This window comes from Miscanthus floridulus, chromosome 8 (genome assembly GCF_019320115.1).
Source record: "Miscanthus floridulus cultivar M001 chromosome 8, ASM1932011v1, whole genome shotgun sequence".
Taxonomy (NCBI): domain Eukaryota; kingdom Viridiplantae; phylum Streptophyta; class Magnoliopsida; order Poales; family Poaceae; genus Miscanthus; species Miscanthus floridulus.
Window position 1 is genome coordinate 110,403,811 of NC_089587.1, and position 24,609 is coordinate 110,428,419.

Below are 24,609 nucleotides of genomic sequence, written 5' to 3' on the forward strand. Positions count from 1 at the left end.
TAGGCGCGGCCAAAAGTGTTAGTTTTGAAAAAAAAACTTGCAGTGTTAGATTTAAAATTAGTTATCAAAAAGTGTTAAAATTAAAAAAAAATTCTCCCACGGTGGATACAGGCGTGGAGGCGCGCTATCCTCTCCGACCCGTACAACATGATGGGCTCGTGGTCGGGCCCCGACGCATGCCCTCGCCGCAGGACCCCGACCTCACCGTCGTCGCCTCCGTCGACCTCAACCACGCCGACCTTGGCGTCCGCACCACCGTGGAGTTCCTCCGGACTGAGGGCCACCTTTCGCACCTCAGCGCCCCCTACCTCCTCGCCGAGCTCGCCGCAGCGCCAACTCTCCTACCACCACCACCACGGGATGCGGCAACGGCTTCACCAATCCCTACTCCACCACGAGAAGCATCCTCGCTAGTCCTGGTTGCTGCTTTGAGAAAGTTAGGTGCTCACTCCATTCATGCAGCTAGGGTGTTCGATGAAATGTGGAGCTACCACTCAGACTAAAATTCTAAGTAACTTTAGACTGAAATACAGATTCGATTTTCTTATAAGTAGTGTGTTTTCATCATGGGTTTCATTTTCTAGATAAGACCTAGCTACCAGCAGAAAAACAAAAGCCACTAACAGAGGCTAAATTTCAGAAGTTACTAACATAAAGGTGCTGTATAAATTGCTACATGTGGGCAGTGAATTTGCTTGAAACTAGATACTGTTTCATCATATGCTTATGGTTTTCCAAATTCCATGTATTTGAGGTGCTAGGATTATCTGTCATTACTTCTTTACTGACCCTGGACAGTTCAACACAAATGATTGTGACTCTGCAGTTCAGAAAAAAAAATATATAGGCTGCAGCCTATCCTATGTTTTTATCTCTCAGTTCTGATTTGTATGCCTCCTGCCTACACCATTGGCAGTTACTAATTTATAGTTTTGTTCACAAGTTCGTGCTTCCGACTAGGGGTTTGCTTAGCACTCAAGTCTATGCTGCAGTTTGTGCGCCTCAATTTACAGTTCCTGATGGCACTCATTTGTTCACTATTTTGATCTTCTTCAGCGTTACAGGGAATTTTAGTGGTTCATTCCAGGAATCATATCATTGCAAACCTTTCCACCTAACGTAGGTTACTACCTATCTTTCAACCTCTGCTGAATTTCCATAATCTGCTTGTGCTGAAGTTTCCACCTCTGTGAACAAACAGGCATGACAATTCAATTGGAAGAAAATAGCAGTGGCTTGATATTTATCCGCCATTGGTGAAATGAAAGCAGCGCCAACTGGTTGGATTATTCAGATAAGTAAGGGAAATGGTTGGGTTTGTCTTCCCGATTCCTTTAACTCAGCAAGCTTAACTTATGACTATTGTGCTGGTTATTTATGCATTCCATTGGACATCAATGATTCATTCGCGATTTGTTGCCCGTAGATGTAAAATAACACTCATACTAATAGCCGTTGTTTTAATGTTTGTCTGATCTTTTCATGTTTAAATTGTGGAATTTTTGTTCCTTTTTTCTTTGAGAAGGGATATTTTTGTTCCTAAAGATGCACATAGGCCTGCTACTGTGCTTCAGAGTGCAGAATGCAGATCAGCCCCCACTCTAGAGTCCTAGACATGGCCCTGCCATTTGCTGCAATTTCTTAAAACATAGAGCTTTCGAACTGCCATATTGTTTATTCAGAAATTGATTTTAGAAGGTAAGCATTTTTCGCTCGCAGGTTTTGCTATTCAATGTGTGTTAGTGCCTACGATACGCGGATACTTCGCAAAACTTGCGTACCAGTGTTGGATACCGTATCGGATACGGATACTCCGCGGATACGTCCGGATACGTATCCCGGACATATCGGACAATTTAGCAATTTCAAATAATAAAAACAAACCGGATACTCATGGGACACATGTGGGACACCTGTGCGATACCTTCAAACCCTAACACCACTCAATCGCTTCGTATTAAAGCTCTCTGTTCAGTTGTGCCCCCTCTCATCCCCATTCGCGCAGCCGCAGCTGCCTCACGCACGGCAGCCTGCTGCTCACCACCGCCTGGCCACCCGCCGCCCGGAGCAGCGCCACTCGTCACTCCCTTGCCGTCACCGTCGCTAGGCCATTCGCGCAGCCGCAACTGCCTCACGCACGGCAGCCTGCTAGTCACCGCCGCCTGGCCACCCGCCGCCTGGAGCAGCGCCGCTCGTCACTCCCTTGTCGTCACCGCCGCCAGGCCATTCGCGCAGCCACAGGTGCCTCACGCACGGCAGCCTGCTGCTCACCGCCGCCCGACCACCCACCACCCGAAGCAGCGCCGCTCGTCACTCCCTTGCCGTCACCGCCGCCAGGCCACCCGCCCGTGCCTCCTCCTGCTCCTTCCCCTTCCGTGGTGAGTCCGACATTCCTCTGCTTCCTCCATGTCTGGTCCTTCCCTTCTCAAATCAATCTCCCCATGTGCTGATTCATCTGCTGTGTGTTTATTTCCCCTCGTGTCAGATCAAATGGTGACTAGTACAAATTCTTCTGCATCCTCTCATAGTGGTGAAAGTGAAGAATTTCCTGTTGCCAACAATCCTGCTATTGCAAATCGAATCTTGGCTTCTGCTCGTGTGATTCCTGCAGACGATGATGACAAGAAGCCCCTGTGGAGGTATGTTCAGATTCTTGAGAAAACCGGAAAGGATCAAGGGGGCAACGCAAAGATGAGATCTAGACTTTGTAACAAGGGTTTCCAAGGAAGTTACTCTAGAGTTAAAGCACATCTGTTAAAGATTTCTGGTTTTGGGGTTACATTTTGTCGAGTGGTGACTGTATATATTCTTGAACAACTGCAAGCTGAAATTTCTGCTGCAAATGCCGCTGTCGGCAGGAACCTTCCTAGAGATATTCCACTTCCAACTGAGGGCAATGAGAAGATGATGAAGAGGAGGGGTGTTTCAGCTATTGAGTGCACCTTCAATCTAGAAGTCCGTAGCCAGCTTGATGAACTGATAGCTAGGATGTTCTACACAGCAGGCCTGCCTTTTAATCTTGCATGTAACCCATATTTCAGGAGGGCTTTCATGTTTGCTACCAATCATCCAATTGGAGGATATGTCCCTCCAAGCTACAACAAGCTGAGGACAACTCTTCTTGTGCAAGAGAAGACAAATGTTGAGAGATTGTTGCAGCCCATCAAGGCAACATGGGATTCTAAAGGTGTGAGTATTGTATCAGATGGATGGTCAGATGCTCAAAGGCGCCCACTCTTGAATTTCTTGGCTGTGACGGAAGATGGTCCAATGTTTCTTAAAGCATTCAACACTGAAGGAATATCCAAGACCAAGGAATATATTTCAGAGAAGATGCTAGCTGTAATTGATGAAGTTGGGGCACAAAATGTTGTGCAAGTGATCACTGATAATGCTGCCAATTGCAGAGCTGCTGGTATCATTGTTGAGCAGAAGCACCCTTAGATTTTATGGACCCCATGTGTCGTGCATACTCTGAACCTTGGCTTGAAGAACATATGTGCTCCTAGGGACATTGAGGATGAGCTTTATAATGAATTCCAATGGATCAGTGAAATCATTGGAGATGCTAGCAGTATAAAGAATTTCATCATGAATCACTCCATGAGGCTATCCATGTTCAATGAGTATTGCAAGCTTAAGTTCCTTGCCATTGCCGAGACAAGATTTGCCTCTGCTGTTGTGATGATGAAGAGGTTTGTGGCTATAAAAGATGCTCTTTCAGTGATGGTAGTGAGTGAAAAGTGGACTGCCTACAGGGAGGATAATCTTGGTCCAGCCCAATTTGTGAAGGACAAGATTGTGAATGATGTGTGGTGGGATAAGGTGCGCTATTTTCTCAGTTTCACTGATCCTATCTATTCTATGGTGTGGGCAACTGATACCGACAAGTCATGCCTCCACTTGATATATGAAATGTGGGACACAATGATAGAGAAGGTGAAGAATGTGATATATCGTTATGAAGGGAAAGAGCCACATGAAGAATCCACCTTTTACTCAGCTGTGCAAGACATCTTGGTGAGCCGTTGGACAAAAAGCAATACCCCCTTGCACTGCTTGGCACACTCACTAAATCCCAAGTACTATACTGAGGAATGGATCAATGAGGTTCCAAACCGACAAGCCCCCCACAATGATGAGGAGATTTCAGAAATGAGAAATGCTTGTTTCAGGAGGAATTTTTCTGGTGAGGAATTAAAAAGGGTCAAGTAACAATATGCTAATTTCTCTTTGTTTGGACCTGGATTCAATTCATTTGATTCACTTAAGGATAGAACTTATATGGATCCAAAGCAATGGTGGGGAATTCATGGTCATTCTGCTCCAGAACTGAAGAAGTTGGCATTTAGATTACTTGGTCAGCCAACATCATCTTCTTGTGCTGAGAGAAATTGGAGTACCTATGGGCTGATTCATAGTTCCTTGAGAAATAGGTTCTAGTTCGACCTTTTATTGCTGTTTTTTTAAAATCTCAATTGTTTGACACCTGTAGTTCGATTCCTAATTGCAAACTTGCAATTGACTTTGTAGGCTCAATCCTGCACGTGCTGAGGATCTAGTTTTCACACACCAGAACTTGCGTCTTCTTTCTAGAAAAAATGAGGAATACAACCATTGTCCATCAGCAATGTGGGATATTGGAGCTGATACTTTTGAAGCTGATTTTGAGGGCGGTGCTGATTTCCTTGAGCATGCTGATCTGTCACTTGATGAGCCAGACCTTGAAAGAGTTCTTGAAGATCTTGGGGCACTGGGTTTGACTGAAGATGTTGGATCAAGTGACTGAAAGACTTCTTGATGATTGCCAATTTGTCATGGCCAGCTGCCGTTCATGCATCATCACTTTATCAATTATCGTTTTATCATTTCATCATGTAGTTATGTGTGTATGTTGAACCTAAGTTTGAATAATGGCTTGATGGCATGAACGTTATGCCCTGAACAATATTATGTTATGTAATATTTGTGGTCTGTGCGCTAATTTCTAATTTCGGTGGATTTATTTTTTATTTTTTATATATATTGTTGTATCCCCGTATCTGTATTTTGGAAAAATGGCGTATCGGAGTATCGCCGTATCGCGTACCGGTATCCGTATCCACATATCCGTGCATCATAGGTTAGTGCTTCTGTTGTAAATCAGCACATGTGAAGTAAGCCTTGTGTTAGTGTTGTCAGTGATTAGCTTGTTTAACCATGCATCTGTCACTAGCTTGGTGGTTGTTGGCATGATCATGCACCGTAGGACATCCTGTATTAGAAAAGTGAGCGGTATGAATCAGGTCTCTCCCTTTTTACTTAAATCAACAGTTGCCTGTCTACTGCCTATTTTTGTCTTCCTATATTTGAGGAAACAGAGTATTATTAGTATGGTTGCACTCATAGGATGCTGCATTCTGTACTTCAGAGAGAATTGAAATCAAATGGCACATCAAATCTACTGAGTACAGTGAAATCAAATAGCGTCATCAACCTCTAGAGCTCAAACCTTCACCACCCAAGAAGACCAGGAAGAGGATGACGAACAAGGAGGAGAAGGCCTCGAACAGGAGGACCAAGGAGAGGAAGACGAACAAGAAGATGATGCCGACTGTGATGAGATAAATACTTCTCAGCTATCTAGGATGTAACTATGCCGTGTATCTGGTCTTGTGGACTTGATGTAGTGGACGACACTTAATGATGTGATGGTCTAGTGGACTTTAAATGGTGTACTATTTGCTATCGAGGCTGATGTATGGTCTTCCTCGTAGGCTGGACGTTTTATGTTGCTCTTGAGTAGGCTGCAGTATGGACGTATGCTTGGTCTGTCAAAAATGTGTTGTCTGTGTTGACTGCTATGTGGATGCCCTGCAAAAATACTCGGCGCTAATTAATGGGACGCCGAGCCTCAGATGTCGGCGTGATACAAAATAACGCTAAGGTCGAGCATCGGTAGACAGTGCTAAGTGCCCAGGCCGGTGCGGCTTAGTGCCCAGACCTCAGCATTGGGTTGAACCACGCCAAGGTATGAAACACGGCGTGAACTGGCTCCACGCTGAGGTCTATGGGACTGAGCACCACGTGGATCCTGCGTGGCAAAGGCGATCGGTGTTTCCGCTGATGTGGCAGGGTTCGGCGACGTCTAACATGAGGTCAAGCCTCATACTTCGGCGTGGCTTTCTAATACGCCGAGTTTTGGTCTATTTTTAGAAAAAGTTTGGCTAAGAGTCTATTTGTAAAAAAAATGTTTTAAAAAAAGGACCACACGAGGTTGATATATGCCCTTGTATGCCGAGTTGTGATGAGTGATTATCAGGATATGATCGGTTTTGGTTGAGTCTGGACACTAACCATCATTGTGTGGGTGTGGGTGCAACATGTCTCTTGGTTGTGTTAGTGTGCAGGTGTGTGGTGCGTCGATGGGCAAGGTGAAGGTCAAGTAGAGACGGGCCATGTCGATGGACTAGGAGCGGTGAAGAATAGACGTGACGCTTGGACCAAGGACCAAGATGGCTGGAAGACTAACCTTGATGGCTAACACTTGGGGACATCAACAAGCAAGATCATATCAGGAGGAGGTTGATCATGTTGACCAAGTCAAGCAGAGGTGCAAGAGGACTCGGGGATCGAGTGGTCAAGGATGACGATGAACCCTGTCAAGATCATGGAGGAGGCATAGCAGATACGCTTCTCCAGGAGGTTTGGTAGTTTGGGCCTCAAAACCACCAGCTGATGGTTTTCGGGTCTAGGCCTCAAAACCCAGTTGGAGTTCCAATGAAAATGGAAGGAGGCACGTGGCGTCATCACGAAGCTTGCATCGAGGCGAAGTAAAGTCATGAGGAGCCCGTGGCCATTGGATGCTTGGATCACAAGTTGGACCATCTTGTCCTAGGGTTAAGTGGTTCAACCAAAATATCTAAGGGTATGGTAGGGGTTGTGTAATAGCTCTATAAATAAGAAGACGGCTGTGAAAGCATCTAGGCCCCTAGTTGGGTTTCAGTGATTAATGACAATACGTGATTACTATGACTAACGTGTGTTTTGCAGAGGCAATTAAGTTAGGTCACAGTAATGGAGATCGATTAGGTAATCAAGGTGGCCATGCCCCTACAATGGAAATTGTTTCGATTTTCAAAGGATGCACGACAAGGTTAAGGATGGACTAGTTCTAAGTGTTAATTGGAGTTGAAGAGACACTTAGAGTAGTTTAGGACTTTGTTTTTCCTTTGGCTGTACTATTAAGGGGGGTATGGACGGGTAGCTTGACCAAGGTGAGTCTAGTGGGTTAGGTGTGGTGCACACTTGCTAACCTAGCACTAGGTAGCTCCTAAAAAGCCCTTAGATCCATTGGAGCAAACTTCATTCATGTACATTCGAAAGTTGGAAGTGAATGGAGGGTCAAATACTGACCGGACGCTGGCTTCGGTGTGACCGGACGCTGGCGCAGAGTCCGATCAGTTCATTTGATCAAGGTGAAGTCGTCTAGAAGTGATCGGACGCTGAGAGGTCAAGTGACCGAACGCTGAGGGCTAGCGTCCGATCGACTCCAGTAAGGTTCCAGAGAGAGAAAATCACGACCGGACGCGTCCGGTCACACTTTAAACACTGGAGTTCAGGGTGAAGTGACCGGCGCATCCGATCAACATGATTGGAGTGTCCGGTCACCCCGCCGAGGCACATAACGGTTCGTTTTTTAGCCCATGTTATAAATACTTCCTCCATTTGTGTGTGGGGGTACTTTTGCTCATTTCAACAGCTAAGAAACACCTTTGAGAGTGCCAAGAAGAGCAAGGTCCTAGTGAGGTGATTGAGATTTGAGAATCCCAAAGAGAGCCGTCATTAGTGAGATCAAGAGTAGCAAAGTGTGCATCCACCCTTCTCATTAGGCTTGTTGTGGTCAAGTGAGAGTTTGTGCTTGTTACTCTTGGTGATCGCCATCATCTAGACGTCTTGGTGGTGATTGGGAGCTTGGTGATCATCCGGAGGAGCTTGTGGATGACCCAACTCAAGTTCTGAGCGGTTGTGGGTGATTCACCGTGATGGAGTGTCGAAGAATCAATCCATAGAGAGCACTTAATCCTTACGCGGATCAAGGGGGAGCTACACCCTTGTGCGGGTGCTCCAACGAGGACTAGTGGGGAGTGGCGACTCTCCGATACCTCGGCAAAACATCGCCGCGTTCCTCCTTCTCTCTTTACTTTGAGTATTTACTTTGAGCAATTCAATACTTGTCTTTACATTCATAGAATTGCCATGCTAGAGTAGGATTGGAACTTAGGTTGCAAGACTTTTTGTGCGATAGAACATTACAAACACTTTCTTGGCACAAGGGGTTAATTGGGCTAACAATAGGATTTAATTATTGCAAAGAAATTTAGAATTAGCCCAATTCACCCCTCCCCCCTCTTGGGCATCTTGATCCTTTCAATTGGTATCAGAGCCTCATGCTCACGTATTTAGGCTTAACCGCCTAGAGAAAGATGTCTCACGGGGATGGACCTCCTTCTATCTTTGATGGGGATGATTTTCCATATTGGAAAATTCGCATAGAGGCATATTTAGAAACTCTAGATGTTGGAATACTTAGAGCCGCCTCACATGGCTTCCCAAAACCTCGGGATGCTACACACCTACAAGGCGATGAGGTGAATTACGAGAAATGGAATGCAAAGGCTCGAAACACCATCTTTAGAGGCCTTTGCAAAGATGTGTTTAACCGAGTGAGGAACCACAAAGACGCCCATGCACTATGGTCGAACGTTTGTGCGCTCCATGAGGGAACAAAGAGTGAGCGTGAGGAACGCTATCGTCTTGTCATGAAAAAGCCCAACTCTTTTGAGATGCTACCTAAAGAATGTGCTAATGAAATGTATTCATGCTTGAATGTTCTTGTAGAGGAAGTCAATGGGCTTGGACTCACTCAAATGCAACCATCTAATGTTGTAAGAAAGATCTTGAGTGTCCTCCCCATTGATAAATATGGGTATATTGTGACCGTGCTTCATCAAGGTGATCTTTCCACCACTACACCGACACAAATCTTGAGAAAGATCAATGCTCATGAGATGTATATGCACATCACACCATAAGATGGCTCATCCTCTACCAAGAAGAAAGACAAGGACTTAGCATTCAAAGCTAGCCAAGAGAAGGGCAAAGCAAGACTTGAGTATGAGAGCTCAAGTGATGATGAAGTTGATGATGCAAGTCTTGCCCTCATGGTGAGAAAAACCACCAAGATGCTAAAGAAGCTCAACAAGAGTGGCATCAAGTTCGATGGCAAGAAGAAGAAGTTCTTCACTAGCTCTAGAAGAAAACTAATCTCTGAGATGGATTGCTACAATTGTGGAGAACTTGGTCATCTAGCACACCAATGCACCAAGCCCAAGAAAGACAAGTTCAAAAACAAGTATAAGGGCAAGAAAGATGACTCAAGTAATGAAGAAGATGAGAAGAAGAAAAACAAGCCATACAAGAGGAGAGATGGCAAGAAGAAGGACTTCCACAAGAAGAAGAGTGGAAAGGCATACATCGTCGGTGATTGTCTCACGGACATTGATTCATCTAGTGGCTCATCCGATGATGATAGTGACAATGAGAAGGTGGCCGCCATTGTAATCGACTCTTTATCATCTTCACCGCCACCACTGCCATCATCCTCTACACACCTATGCCTTATGGCCAAGGATGATCGCAAGGTATCAAATGATGATGATAGTAGTGGTGATGAACATGCTAGTAATGATGATAGCGATAGTGATGATGATTAATATGAATCACCTTCTTATGATGATCTTGCTAGATTGCTAAAACAATACACTAAGATCATTATAAAGACTAGAGCTAAGAATGAAAAGCTAGAAGCTAAGAATGATTCACTTTTGGCAAAATGTGATTTGGCGGAAAAGGCTAGTATTGAGCTTAGAGAAGCAAATGATGTTATATCATCCAAACTCAAGGAGCTCAAATCTTCTAAGAGAGAGCTTAGAGATAAACATGATAACCTTGAGAGGATACACAATGAGCTCATCACTAGCCATAACAAGCTAAAAGAAGAATATACAACTCTAAAGATCAATCATGATAATCTTGTTATTGCTCAAGAATTCTTATCCAATGAGCCACATGATGCTACTAACGATGTTGTTAAGATTGATATAGCTACATCATGTGATGATTTGATCATTGGGAGCATTGAGCAAAGTTCTAGTAGCAAGGGCAAGCAAGTGGTTGAGGCCGATGATTATGATGAGTTTGTCAAGCTCAAGAATGACAATGAAAAGCTCAAGAAAGATCTTGAAGAGATCAAAAGCCACAACACTATTGTGCAAGAAACTCTTGATCATGATGGTGACTTGATCATTGAGAATGAGAAGCTCAAAGAAGAGAACAAGAAGCTCAAGGAAGAGAAAAACAATGATGCTCTCAAGGAAGAAAACAAGAAACTCAAATTGGAGAAAGAGCATCTCAAGATTGGTTTGAGCAAGTTCACAAGAGGCAAGTATCTACAAAGTGAGCTACTTATGAACACCATCATGAAGATGGATAGAAGTGGCATTGGGTATTTGGCAAACCAAGATAAGAAGGTTCAAGCCCAACAACAACACAAGTCCAAGCCAAAGCCAAAGAGATGTTTTGAGTGTGGACAAGAAGGTCACTTTGCCCATGAGTGCCAAACTCCACCACCACAACCCTTGTCCAAGCATGCTAGACCTTTTGCCTCCAATGCTCACTACATGCTTAGAAAGGATTCTAGTGGGAAAATGAAAGTCATGTTCTTAGGACCTCCCAACAAGAATAGGCCTAAGAAAATTTAGGTTGCAAAGTCACTTGTTGAGAAGGTGAAGGGCCCTCAACAAGTTTGAGTTCCTAAAACTTGATCTCTTATGTGTAGGTGAACTACAAGACCGGTGGAAGTCATTGGGTTATTAATAGTGGTTGCACACAACATATGACCGGTGATCCTCGTATGTTCACCTCATTAGATGAAGAAGTAGATGAACAAGAAAGAATCACATTTGGAGATAATTCAAAGGGCAAGGTTAAAGGATTGGGCAAAGTGGCAATATCAAATGATCATTCTATCTCAAATGTGCTATATGTTGCTTCATTGAGCTTCAACTTGCTATCTATTGGACAATTGTGTGATCTTGGCTTCCAATGCTTGTTCACCGAGAAGGAAGTTGTTGTATCTAAGAAGGATGATGATCAAGTGATATTCAAAGGATTTAGATACAACAACCTATATCTAGTGGATTTCACCTCTGAAGATGCAAATTTGAAGACTTGCCTATTCACCAAAACAACACTTGGGTGGCTATGGCATAGAAAACTTGCTCATGTTGGGATGAGCTCACTCAAGAAGATAATGAAGAATGATTTGGTGAGAGGGTTGAAGGATATAAAGTTTGAGAAGGATAAGCTTTGTAGTGCATGTCAAGCCGGCAAGCAAGTTACAAATACTCATCCAACCAAAGCTTTCATGTCAACCACAAGAGTGCTAGAACTCCTTCACATGGATTTATTTGGACCAACAACATACAAGAGTTTGGGAGAAAATCTTTATTGTCTTGTGATTGTTGATGATTATTCAAGATACACATGGGTATTCTTCCTTCATGACAAATCCAAAGTTGCATCTTGCTTCAAAAAGTTTGCCAAGTGTAACACCCCTGGTGTTACAAGCTCATTTAGCACCATGATTTAGGCCTAAGAAAAATTTCCAGAACGAGTTTTCTCAAATTTTAAAAATTTAAATATTGAGCTTATGTTTAAAATGCCATTTTTAGCAAACTATATTGAGCAAAGTAATTAAATAACGCTTAAATATTTTGTCTCTATGGGTTAGTGCGAAGTATGAACCTTTGCGTGAAATAATTATTGGTGGAAGTTCATCGAGTTAAAAACTTAAAACGAAATAGAAATAAAAATGGGAGTGCCGCTGGCCACTCGTCCCACCTGCCTCGTCGGTAAGACGGTGTTGTTTTCCCTGCTCTGAATCGGTCGCCCAAATTACTCGCATCGCGTCGTGTTGTCCCTGTGTTGATGGAGTTAGCCGAACCCTCATGTTGTTTGCTTGCTCTATCTCTGATCGTCCTTTCCTATCCCTGTCTATCTCTGTGTCGAGGTCAACTTGCTGCTACTGCCTCTATTTGTCTGCCTCTTCCTTGTCTCTGCGCTACTCATTGGTGGAAGTTGGCCGACCCTCGTGCTGCTGTTCCCTTGCTTGTCTATTTCTGCGGCTGGCCCCCAACTCCTGTCCGTCAGTCGCTCCATTGTCCCATCACTGCTCGCTCTGTCCCCTTGCCTCTTCCTTTTCTATACCGCATCACCATCGAGCCTTCAGGCAACAACAGGCCCCTCTTTTTTCCGCATCTACCACAAGCTCGGCACTTTGGCGTTCATGCTCTTGCCTAGCATGCCACACCACCATAGCCCCATGCCTCCTCTGCATGTTGCTGCTCCACAGTGACTCACCGCTGACGCCCTGCCTCCCACGAGCGTGAGTCCTGGCTATGCAGCTCCCAACACCGCCCGCGCTGGACCAAGCCTCCAGCGCCATCGCACCGCAGTCGCCAGCGCCCCTTGCTCTCCCTCCCATGCGCCCGGGTGCCAGCAGTGCTGCCCCTCCCACAGCACCTCGCCTTGTGTCTCGCATCGTCGGTGCTGGCCCTTCCCCGCACTAGAGCACGCGCCCCCTCCTTTTCCTCTGCTATCGCCCGAGCCCCATCACCACCCTGCACGCCTCGGTGAACCAAGCTACTCCAGGCAACCTACGCTGCTCCCATCACCGTGCCACCTCTCTCTTCCCCGCCACTGTCTCACGGCACGCCATGGTCGTGCCCGCTTCCGTCAGCCATGGCCACGGGCCTCGGGTGCAAGCACCGCCGCCGCCGCCTTTTCCCTTTTACCCTCATGAGCACGCGTACCCCCAGCCCATGCTGGCCTGCTGCTCCATTGCCACCACAGCGGTTGTCGCACCGCTCCACCGCCGGTGCCGCTGGCCCGCAGCACCTACTAAGGCCGCACATCGCCAGCTGATTTGCTCACGCCTCCTCCGTTGAAGCCGTGTCACGCGGAGCGGGCCACCGTGCGCCACCTCCGGTGCAGCAAGGCCGCTGCTGATGCCGCCTCGAGCTCCTGTCCTCACCAGTCCATCTGGGCCGAGCTTGGCCACCACTTCGCCACCGGTGCGCCCTCACCCCGGTGCCGCTCGGTCTCACACGCCGATGCACATGGCCGGAGCTCTACGCCCTAGCTCGGGCCGAGCTACGTCCTCCTACGGGTGCGCCCGGCATCGGGCAAGCCATGAGTCCGCCTTCCCACCGCCGTCGTTGAGCGCACGGCTAGATTTCGCCGTCGGCCGGTGACTCTGTTCCATCCTCTGTTTTTGGGGAAAGAGAGAGCAAGGTGAGAATATGTAAATAGAGATAGGAGAAAGATCCTAGGTGCGATAATCGTGACTCATAGAAATAGTAGAAATGGTAGCATACTAAATAAATAGAAGTTCGGGGAGGTTCATGCAAAATGGTCACTGCGCACTGGGCTTGCATAGCTAGGCCGGCCTGCCGCCCCGTGCCTAGGCCGCGTGTGCGCGCTATGCGTGTGGGCCGTCTGTTTTGGCTGCTGGGCCACTAGCCGCGCACGCTGCCTAGGCCTCAGGCCTGCTTGCACTGCTGGCCTATTTCCGGCCGGGGCTGGATCACGTTTCGCGTTGGGCTGAGATCATTGACTCCGGCCCATTTTGATTTCTAGGGCAATTTATAAGTTAGCTTATAAAGTAAACTTGTAAAATCAATATAAAATTGTGTAGGCATCCAAAAATGATGAAACCAATTTTGTTAGTCTCCTAAAATCATGATCTACCTATTAGTATAGTTTGTTCACATAGTTTGATAATATTCGTGGAAGCTATATAATTAATTTAAGGTACTTAATATTGTAAAATATAAACTTGTAGGAATTTCTATGATAAATTGGTAATGTTGTTGAATCTGAAATTTGTATAGTAGGCTCCTAGCAATATTAGGTACTCACTGTAATTGTTCTAGCTCTAGAATAACTAGTTGCTAATTAGATAATGATGTCCTATTGCGAATAAAGATTAAATTGATGGAATAGGATAAAGAAACAACTTATGTTTATATAACTAAAATAATTGTTGAGAAATACGCCTTATCTGACAACGTGTATATGTAGCCTAAGTACGGCCGTCGTTAAAGCGAGCTCGTTAGTTTGTGAGGCGTGATCGGGTTTCTAAGTATTTCGGCTGTCGTTGATTATTTACATCTTTGCATTGCATCGCATGCATATCATATAGGTACGATGATGGATCAATGGATCGATCGAAGGATGATTGGGAATTCGAAGATGGTGTAATGGTATTCTCTCCAGGAGATGATACAATGGGCTTTCTATTTAGATGATGTGGATGGTCTAAAGATGCAGATACTAACTTTTTAATATATTTTACCCAGGCAAGCCCCGGTGCATAACCCCTACTTTTCTGCAATTTAAATTATATTTGTGCATTAAGTTTTAAGGAGTTGAATAAAACCCACTTGCATATATAAATCCTTATCCTATGAGTCTTACTAGTATGACAGGATCATGTAGATTGCTATGCTATAGGACTTCGGTAGAAGCCGAGTGATTGCCTGTCACTCGCGAGAGCTAGGAAATATATTACTAAATTATTATCACTTGGAAAATATAAATAGTGGAAAGGAAAATGGTGACCGGGCTGGGATATAGTTTGGGTATTGGTGGGTGTAAGAAGATTAGAAGTGACAATGGGAAGGAATTTGATAACACAAACATAGAAGCCTATTGTGATGAAGTTGGGATCAAGCATGAGGTCTCCGCAACATATACTCCTCAACAAAATGGTGTAGTTGAGAGAAAGAACCAGACATTGATCACTCTTGCAAGAACAATGCTAGATGAATATAACACCCCGAAGCTCTATGGGCGGAAGCTATCAGCACTGCATGCTATGCATCCAACCGCCTATTCCTTCAAAAGTTCCTTGGCAAGACACCTTATGAGTTGCTCAATGGGAAGAAGTCGGACGTCTCCTTTTTTAGGGTGTTTGGTTGCAAATGCTATATCTACAAAAAGCAGCAACACCTAGGGAAGTTTCAAAGACGTTGTGATATTGGTTTTCTTGTTGGTTACTCATCAAAGTCAAAAGCATATAGAGTATTTAATCATGCCACCGGCTTGGTTGAAGAAACATATGACATGGAATTTGGTGAATCTAATGGCTTCCAAGCAGCACATGAGAATCTTGATGATGTAGGTGATGAACCATTGAGGGAGGCTATGAAGAACATTTTGGTTGGAGACATCAAACCTAAAGATGATAAAGATGATGTACAAGTGATTGATCCACCTTCTTCATCAAGTGTGCCACAAGATTGTGATAAAGATGGAAGAGTAGAAAATGAAGATACTCATGTCTCCCATGATCAAATGGTGGTACAAGCACAAGATGTTGATGCTCCACAACCTCCTCCTCAAGTGGTCAATAGAAGAAATACACCTCTACTACAAGATCATCCACAAGATCTCATCATAGGGAGTCCATCAAAGGGTGTAATGACTCGCTCACAAAAAATTGCTTCATTTATTGCTCATCACTCTTTTGTCTCTTGCTATGAGCCTACCAAGGTAGAAGAAGCTCTTCAAGATCTAGATTAGATAAATGTCATGCATGAAGAGTTGAACAACTTCACCCGCAATGAAGTTTGGACTCTTGAAGAGCGGCCAAAAGGTGCAAGAGTCATTAGAACAAAGTGGGTGTTCCGCAACAAGCAAGATGATCAAGGCATAGTTGTGAGGAACAAGGCAAGACTAGTTGCAAAGGGGTTCTCTCAAGTTGAAGGATTGGATTTTGGAGAGACCTTTGCACCGGTTGCAAGACTAGAAGCCATTCGCATCCTCCTTGCATATGCATCACATCATGAAATGAAATTATATCAAATGGATGTGAAAAGTGCATTTTTAAATGGCTTTATTAATGAACTAGTCTATGTTGATCAACCTCCCGGTTTTGAAGACCCTAGATATCCTAATCATGTTTATAGGTTGTCCAACGCATTATATGGGCTTAAGCAAGCCCCAAGAGCTTGGTATGAGCGCCTTCGGGACTTCCTCATTGAGAAGGACTTCACCATCGGGAAGGTCGACACCACACTATTCACCAAGAAGCTTGATGGACACATCTTCATTTGTCAAGTGTATGTTGATGATATCATCTTTGGATCATCAAATGAAGATTCTTGCAAAGAGTTTGGTGAATTGATGTCAAAGGAGTTCAAGATGTCAATGATTGGAGAGCTTACATTCTTTTTTGGTTTTCAAGTCAAGCAAATGAGAGAAGGTATTTTCATCTCTCAAGAGAAATATATAAATGATCTTCTCAAGAGATTCAAGATGGATGAATGTAAGCCAATCAAGACACCAATGCCAACTAATGGACATCTCGACCTAGATGAGGGAGGTAACACGGTTGATCAAACTATTTACCGCTCGATGATTGGTAGCTTGTTATATTTAATCGCATCTAGGCCCGACATCATGTTAGTGTGTGTATGTGTGCTAGATTTCAAGCTAATCCTAAGGAAATTCATTTGATTGTCATTAAAAGAATCCTTAGATATCTTAAGCACACACCAAGCATTGGCCTTTGGTATTCCAAAGGAGCTATATTTGAATTAGTTGGCTATTCCTATTCAGATTATGCCGGTTGCAAAGTTGATAGAAAAAGCACATCCAGAGGGTGCCATTTGCTTGGTAGATCACTTGTGTCTTGGTCCTCCAAGAAACAAAATAGTGTGGCCTTGTCCACCGCCGAAGCGGAATACATTGCCACGGGTGCTTATTGTGTACAAATACTTTATATGAAGCAAACTTTGCTAGACTATGGTGTAGTTCTAGAAAACGTACCTCTTTTGTGCGACAATGAAAGTGCGGTAAAGCTTGCAAATAATCCGGTTCAACACTCTCGCACCAAGCACATAGATATCCGCCATCACTTTCTTAGAGATCATGTTACTAAAAATGATATATCATTAGAAAGTGTAAGGACCGAGGATCAATTGGCAGATATCTTCACTAAACCGCTAGATGAGGCGACTTTTTGTCGATTGCGGAATGAGCTCAATGTTCTTGATTTTAGTAACTTTACTAAAAAATGAGCTTGTGTTGTCCCTTGCATTGCATTGTAATATACATGTTTAATTTTTGGTAATGCATATAGGGCTTGTCTAACATGGTTAAGATAACCGCCGTAAAGCGTGTGAAGAAGCTTAACCTTCGATCAAACTTGACAAGCAACTAGATTTACTTTCAAGTGTTGCATTGCATATGCATGAATGTTGCTTTGTCATTTTTCTTAAATTGTCCTCTTATTGCCTATTTTCTTAAAAAGAATTATAGCCTAAGGCAAAATATTTTTGAAAAATATGAGAGTTTGAGAGAGGTCACTCATATCAGTTCCAATTGGTGTTTATTTGGATCTTATTAAAGTTGGGACTCGATTGGGAACAGGCAGCACGAAGGACATTAAAGATTTGCTGGAAAAAGAGTGACCGGACGCCGCACCGGACTCTGATGTCCAGCGTCTAGTCAGTTCACTGGAGGTGAACTGCTGCTGAGAAGGAGTGACTGGACGCTAAAATAGTATTCTCCCAGCGTTCGGTCTGAAGGCGATCCAGCGTCCGGTCAAGCGAAGAAGACGAAGTCAGGATCGATCGGACTCTGCCTGCATCCAGTCAGTTGGGATTGGATGCATCCAGTCATGATTCCAGGGGTTTTGGACCTCTCTGGAATCGACCAGACGCTGGGTGGCAGCGTCCGGTCGTTGCCATCGGAGCGTCCGGTCAATAGGGAACGTGCGGGATTCAATCTCTTTTCTCCGTTTCCTTATCTGACTTAGGGGCACCATATTTAATCTCAATGCTGGTGTTCTGACCTAGCCACTTACGCCAACATCGCCGCCGCGCCCCTATCGCCCTGAGCCGCCGCATTACGCCCTAGCCGCTGAGCCCGCGCCGCCGCAACCTGCCTATGCCACCACACCTGAGCTGAGCTGCCATGCCACCATTTCCCTAGCACAACTCCCACGCCAGCACCACCTCCCTACTCCGTTTCAGTGCTAGAGTCCCTACCGCCGATCCTCGTCGACTAGCAAACCCTAATCTCTAGTTGCCAATCCGTTGGTTCCCTATTCCGTTCCTCACCTCATCGTTTCGCCGGTTTGTCAGGTAGCAAGCCCTCGTTTCCAATTTCATACCTAATTGCTTGCTTCCTAGGGTTTCATATCTCTAGATGAATAATTATAATTATCTATATATCCTCTATTCTATCATGCAGCGAGTCGGTGCCATTGAGGTCCTATTTGTAGTTGTCAGTCAACTCGGGGCCAAGCTCGTGAGTATGGATCGAGGTCAAGCCTCGGAAGTGACAGTTGATAGTTGTTTCTTGTCAGCAGCAATTGTCTTTTTAGATCCATCATATGGTTCATGTCAAGAATATTGGAGGTGGTCCCGGTGATGAGGATCTGAGACACCCGCCTCGCTTGCCTGTAGATCCAAAAGGCAAGGCGATGAAGAAATTTGCAACAAAGAAGCAAAAGTATCCAGATGTAGATACAGCTAGAGCAGCCGCAGTTGTAGCAGCAGCAGAGCGTGCAAAGGCAGGAGGTGCTAGGAGTGGAGTCTAGATCGTAGATCAGCTCTCTCCATCTACGAGAGCTGTACTAGAGTAGGTTGAGCGCCGTCATGGTGGTCCAGCTGGGACTATCATGGTTGCGGGACGGCGAGTTATCTTGGATGAGAGTTAGCCTCAGGGGGGGTCACAGTAAGAGCTACAGCCAGCAGCGTAGACTCAGGAGGGAGAGCAGGCCATGGAGACAAAGCAGGCACCTCAGCCATAGCTTCGCCACCTAGACCATAGGGTCCCCCTAGTGACCCACTTGGATTTGAGGGCCGCCATGGCCAAGCAGGTTCAGTAGCTCAGATTTGTGGATTTTGAGTAGTGGTTTCCACCAAGGCGGGATGAGCATGCTTCAAAGGGTTTCTACACACCTTTGTAGGAAGATTTCTATAATGCATATCTTAATAGTGGGGCTGTATTTAGATCTCAGAGGGTGTGTAACATTGAGACCATTGTTGCAGCAGCTGGAGAGAACATTCACCCCTACCTATCTTACCTGCTAGTGCTGATAGATTTACTTAGAAGGACAGGCTTATATGTTCCATCTTGGGTCCGTTAGTTCTATGCTTCTCTCTAGATTGACCCGCAGCACATATTCATACACTTTGCATTCAGTGGCAGAGATTATAGGCTGACGAGCACTAGGGTCAGAGAGATACTCAGGCTTCAGGAGTAGCCCGTCTGGCTACATGAGGTTTGCTATGGACAGACAGTGCCCCCCAGACGCCCTCATGGCGGTATGGTGCCCCTACAGATTTAGTCTGCCACTGCTTCACAGAGCCATTCGGCGAGGGGTCTAGCAGGACACCCAGTGATCTCACTCTCACTGCTAGAGTACTTAATGCCATTATGAGGAGGACACTGCTTCTGAGGATGGGGTATCGCAAGAGCTTGACTTGCATATAGTTGTGGTTACTGAATTATCTGATGCAGCAGACAGTGTTTGATATTTGGGATCTCCTTCTATAAGAGATGGAGAATACTATTGCAGAGGGGTTTAGGGGTCATAGGCAGCTGTCGTATGCTCACTGGATTACATTCTTGATCCATAGGGTAGTTACTGTGAGGCCACCAGAGATGCTGGTAGAGTACAGTGGTGCCACTACAGAGTTCCCTGCATACAACATGACTTAGATGATTCGACATAGTGCAGTGAGGACACCCAGCCAGCCGAGCCAATGACCAGAGGTGCCAGAGACTATAGCTCAGCAGGATGAGACTATCAGGGGCATAGTAGCCATAGAGGAGGAGCACCTTGATGCTCAGCAGGAGGGGATGGTCAAGAGCGACCCTAGTGATAGCTCAGATGAGGACTACCGACATATTCCTCAGATGCCTCCATGTCGACATGATCATAAGGCTGGTAGCTCTAGTTCAGCTCTACCTACACCATAGACAGACCCCGCTCTACTTGCCATACTTGAGCGGATGAGGCAGGATCAGGCTCGCCAGGCTCAGGAGACCGCCGCTACATTTGCATAGTTTCAGACTCGGCAGGATGAGTTTTAGCGGCAGCAGCAGGCCATACAGCAGCAGCAGCAGGCCATGCATCAGCAGTAGCTCCTCATGCAGCAGCAGCTCCTTGGATTTATGTAGCATGTAGTGATAGCTATTGGGGTTCCATCGCCATAGCCTTCAACCTAGCTTGGTTAGCCTGTCACCACTTTTATGACTCTAGCTTTACAGCCTAGTGGGCTTCAGAGTCAGGGACAACCACCAGCATAGTTTGCTTTACCTACAGAGCATGTGTCCCAGTGGTTTGCTTCGCCCATGTTAGCCCCGTAGTTCACACCTCTTTAGATGGGTTTCACACCGGCTCAGACTTCCTCGCTACTAGTGCCAGATACTTTAGTCTCCAGGAGTCTTGGAGTGACCTTCAATGAGTTGATAGGGCAGCCTACTCTGCCATATTTGCATGTCCCAGGTCCTTCTATAGTTCCACCTATTACTGAGACTACAAAGACGCTATCTTCCTCAGTGGCATCATCAGAGCCAGCTGCTCCAGTCATACCTACACAGTCTACAGCAGTTCGTTGTTGATCCGACCCAGACCGCTTCAGCATCGCTTCTAGCTACAAAGGGTCAGACTGCTCAGAGCTCTGGTTCAGATGATGATGACACTCAGTTCCAGCTTGCTCCTCGTACCTCAGCGCCCGACTCGTCCGCTGTAGCCCCACCGACCGACCCTTAGGTTTTGGTGTTTGACGCCAAAGGGGGAGAAGGATCGAGTATGTTAGTCTTAGGGGGAGCGACATATCTAGGGGGAGCTTAGTTTATCTATTAGATTATCTATTACATTTGGAGTTTTATGTGTGATACACTATTATGCATTCGTGTGTTTACTTTTATTCATCATACTATATTTATGTCATAGTGATGTCTACGTGACCATGATATATGACATGTGTGCTCTCTACTTTGAATTATTTATATGTCATATCACTTGTGCTTTGCTCATTTGCTTTGCTTCCGCGTTTTACTCCGATACAAATGAGCTTTATTACTTGTACTCATGCTTATTTCATATCTTTTGAGTACATCATGTTGGCTTGGGTCATATAAGCTTGCCTAACTCTTTTGTTCTTATTGTCAAAAGCTTATATGAACCAAGCATGTTAAAAACCTCAACTCTTTCACATACTCAAGGTGGTATTGTCATCAATCACCAAAAAGGGGGAGATTAAAAGCATCTAGGCCCCTAGTTGGGTTTCGGTGATTAATGACAATACGTGATTACTGTGACTAACATGTGTTTTGTAGAGGCAATTAAGTTAGGTCATGGTAATGGAGATCGATTGGGTAATCATGGTGGTCATGCCCCTACGATGGAAATCATTTTGGTTTTCAAAGGATGGACGACAAGGTTAAGGATGGACTAGTTCTAAGTGTCGATTGGAGTTGAAGAGACACTTAGAGTAGTTTAGGACTTTGTTTTTCCTTTGGCCATACTATTAAGGGGGGTATGGATGGGTAGCTTGACCTAGGTGAGTCTAGTGGGTTAGGTGTGATGCACACTTGCTAAACCTAGCACTAGGTAGCTCCTAAAAAGCCCTTAGATCCATTGGAGCAAACTTCGTTCACGTATGTTCGAAAGTTGGAAGTGAATAGAGGGTCAAATACTGACCGAACGCTAGCTTTGGTGCGACCGGACGCTGGCGCAGAGTTCGGTCAGTTCATTTGATCAAGGTGAAGTTATCTGGAAGTGACCGGATGCTGAGAGGTCAAGTGACCGAATGCTGAGGGCCAGCGTCCGGTCAACTCCAGTAAGGTTCTAGAGAGGGAAAATCACGACCGGACGCTGGCCAGCGTCCGGTCACACTTTAAACACTGGAGTTTGGGGTGAACTAACCGGCGCGTCCGGTCAACATGATCGGAGCGTCCGGTCACCCCGTAGAGGCACATAACGGTTTATTTTTTAGCCCATGTTATAAATACTTCCTCCATTCGTGTGTGGGGTACTTTTGCTCATTTCAACAGCTGAGAAACACCTTTGAGAGTGCCAAGAAGAGCAAGGTCCTAGTGAGGTGATTGCGATTTGAGAATCCCAAAGAGAGCCGTCATTAGTGAGATCAAGAGTAGCGAAGTGTGCATCTACCCTTCTCGTTAGGCTTGTTGTGGTCAAGTGAGAGTTCGTGCTTGTTACTCTTGGTGATCGCCATCACCTAGACGGCTTAGTGGTGATTGGGAGCTTGGTGATCATCCGGCGGAGCTTGAGGATGACCCAACTCAAGTTGTGAGCGGTTGTGGGTGATTCACCGTGATGGAGTGTCGAAGAATCAACCCATAGAGAGCACTTGATCCTTGCGTGGATCAAGGGGGAGCTACACCCTTGCGCGGGTGCTCCAACGAGGACTAGTTGGGAGTGGCGACTCTCCGATACCTCAGCAAAACATTGCCGCGTTCCTCCTTCTCTCTTTACTTTGAGCAATTCAATACTTGTCTTTACATTCATAGAATTGCCATGCTAGAGTAGGATTGGAACTTAGGTTGCAAGACTTTTTGTGCGATAAAACATTACAAACACTTTCTAGGCACAAGGGGTTAATTGGGCTAACAATATGATTTAATTATTGCAAAGAAATTTAGAATTAGCCCAATTCAACCCCCCTCTTGGGCATCTTGATCCTTTCAGGCTGCTCCTAACCAGCCGATCTCTCCAGCCTTTCATTCTAGACTCTCTAGTTTAAGTTTTCGGATCTCTAGTCTATAGTAGTGTTGTCTGCTGAGATCCGCAATGAGAGAATCATTCCTCTATTGTGTTAATCATTCCTCTATAAGAACCAAATCTTGTGGGAAATGAAATAAAGAAATCATTTAGGGTAGATCTGAGTTCTTGACTTGCGTCTTTGAATCATTTCAGTTTTCCTCTCCCGAATGGGAATGGAATCAAAAATCACTTGTGCAATTTCCCTATCAATAGTGTTTGACCTAGTCAAGGATAGTCTGTGGTGTGGTTCCATGTCGAAATACATCTAGAAAAGCAGTGCTTATCTGCAAATATATGTCCTAGAACTGGAGGAATCCAATTATAGGTTTTCTAGGATCGTTAACGTGGAGGCCATTGTAAACTAATCTTGTATACTCCCTCCAGTCACAAATGAGTGACATTTTGATGTTGTTTTATCAATCATTTTCAAACTTTGAACATAAATTACACCGTAAGTGTAGAATTTTGATATTACCATGTGGTAACATGAAACAACTAGTAGCGGGAAAAGACCAAAAATCTCTCTCAAATTCCTCCTTTAGAAGACTAACATCCAAATCTCTTGTGACTTATCAGTTCTATCCGTCTAGCGCTGAACCAAGACATTCACATCACCAGGTCCAGGCCCACTGAAGTCCTTGGTGAAAATGTCAACATCAATCTAAGCTGGTCCTCGATATCTTTTCTGTGTTGCCCACTGCAGAACGGCCTTTGGATCAAAAGCAACACATATTCCTAATATCGGAGATACTGCCTCTGCTCCAGCAAATAGCTCAAGCCATCAGCATTTGCACTAGTCTTCACAGATGTTTGTGCCTAAGAATGCAAACAACATAGCTAATAGTTCAGTATGATATGGAAAAACATGTCAAACTAAATTGTTTATGGGAGATATATAGTAGCTTGTAGCGACAGACTTTCATACACAGTAATTCTTAGTTCCAATTATTTAAATTTCTGGCTATGGCAAATAGCAGCTGGGCTCCATAGCCACAGCTAAGGCAGCTAGTGATTTTGCATAATATATGGTAGAAATGAGTGAATTATGCACATAAACAAAACAAAAATCAGAAAACTTCGTGGGAAGATGTCAATGGTTCAAGACTATTAATAAATAACAATAACATACACCTCCTCCATCCCACAAAGAAAGATATTATGTTTGACTAAATTTATATACAAGATTATCAACATTTATGACATAGAATAGATAAACTATGAAAATATAATTCATGATGAACCTAATAGTACTTATTTGATATCATAAATATTTGTATCCTTTAATATAAACTTAGTCAAACTTTAGATGGAGTCCATCTCATAATTGGGCACAGTTATTTATTGCACAAGCCAAAGGTTAGTCATTTAAAATTTTACCCATCCCCAAAAAAAGGTTAAGAGATTTATATAACACAGGCTTGGCAGGGCCATTCATGAGATAATTATAAAACAAAAGAGTTGTTAGCCATACAAATAATAACATTAAGAGCACAATTTAAATGACCGAAAAAACAGAACCTGAGAGCAATTAATTGCTACACAATTGTGAAAAGCACCACCAGCACATTTCAGAAGATTAAGTTGTTAACTGTAAATTGGACGTCAAAGATAGGTGGTAGAAGCAGATATCATAGGTTTCATCTTTGTCCACGTAACTTCAGATTTGTTCTTGTATTTCATATGGGCGATCCTGAACC

The 24,609-nt window shown here is 44.7% G+C and overlaps 1 long non-coding RNA gene and 1 pseudogene across 2 annotated transcripts; both read left to right on the plus strand.

Annotated features, from left to right (window-relative positions):
- The first annotated feature begins 99 nt into the window (after positions 1-99).
- LOC136473255 (uncharacterized) lies at positions 100-5,813 on the plus strand. Of its 2 annotated transcripts, XR_010762550.1 has the most exons (4): positions 100-441; positions 1,057-1,119; positions 1,202-1,298; positions 5,411-5,813. It is a non-coding gene; the product is annotated as an uncharacterized lncRNA (long non-coding RNA). The 2 variants fall into 2 exon arrangements; XR_010762549.1 differs by lacking the exon at positions 100-441 and having other exon boundaries at positions 984-1,119.
- Positions 2,491-4,923, plus strand: LOC136475425 (uncharacterized; annotated as a pseudogene).
- Positions 5,814-24,609: the final 18,796 nt, after the last annotated feature.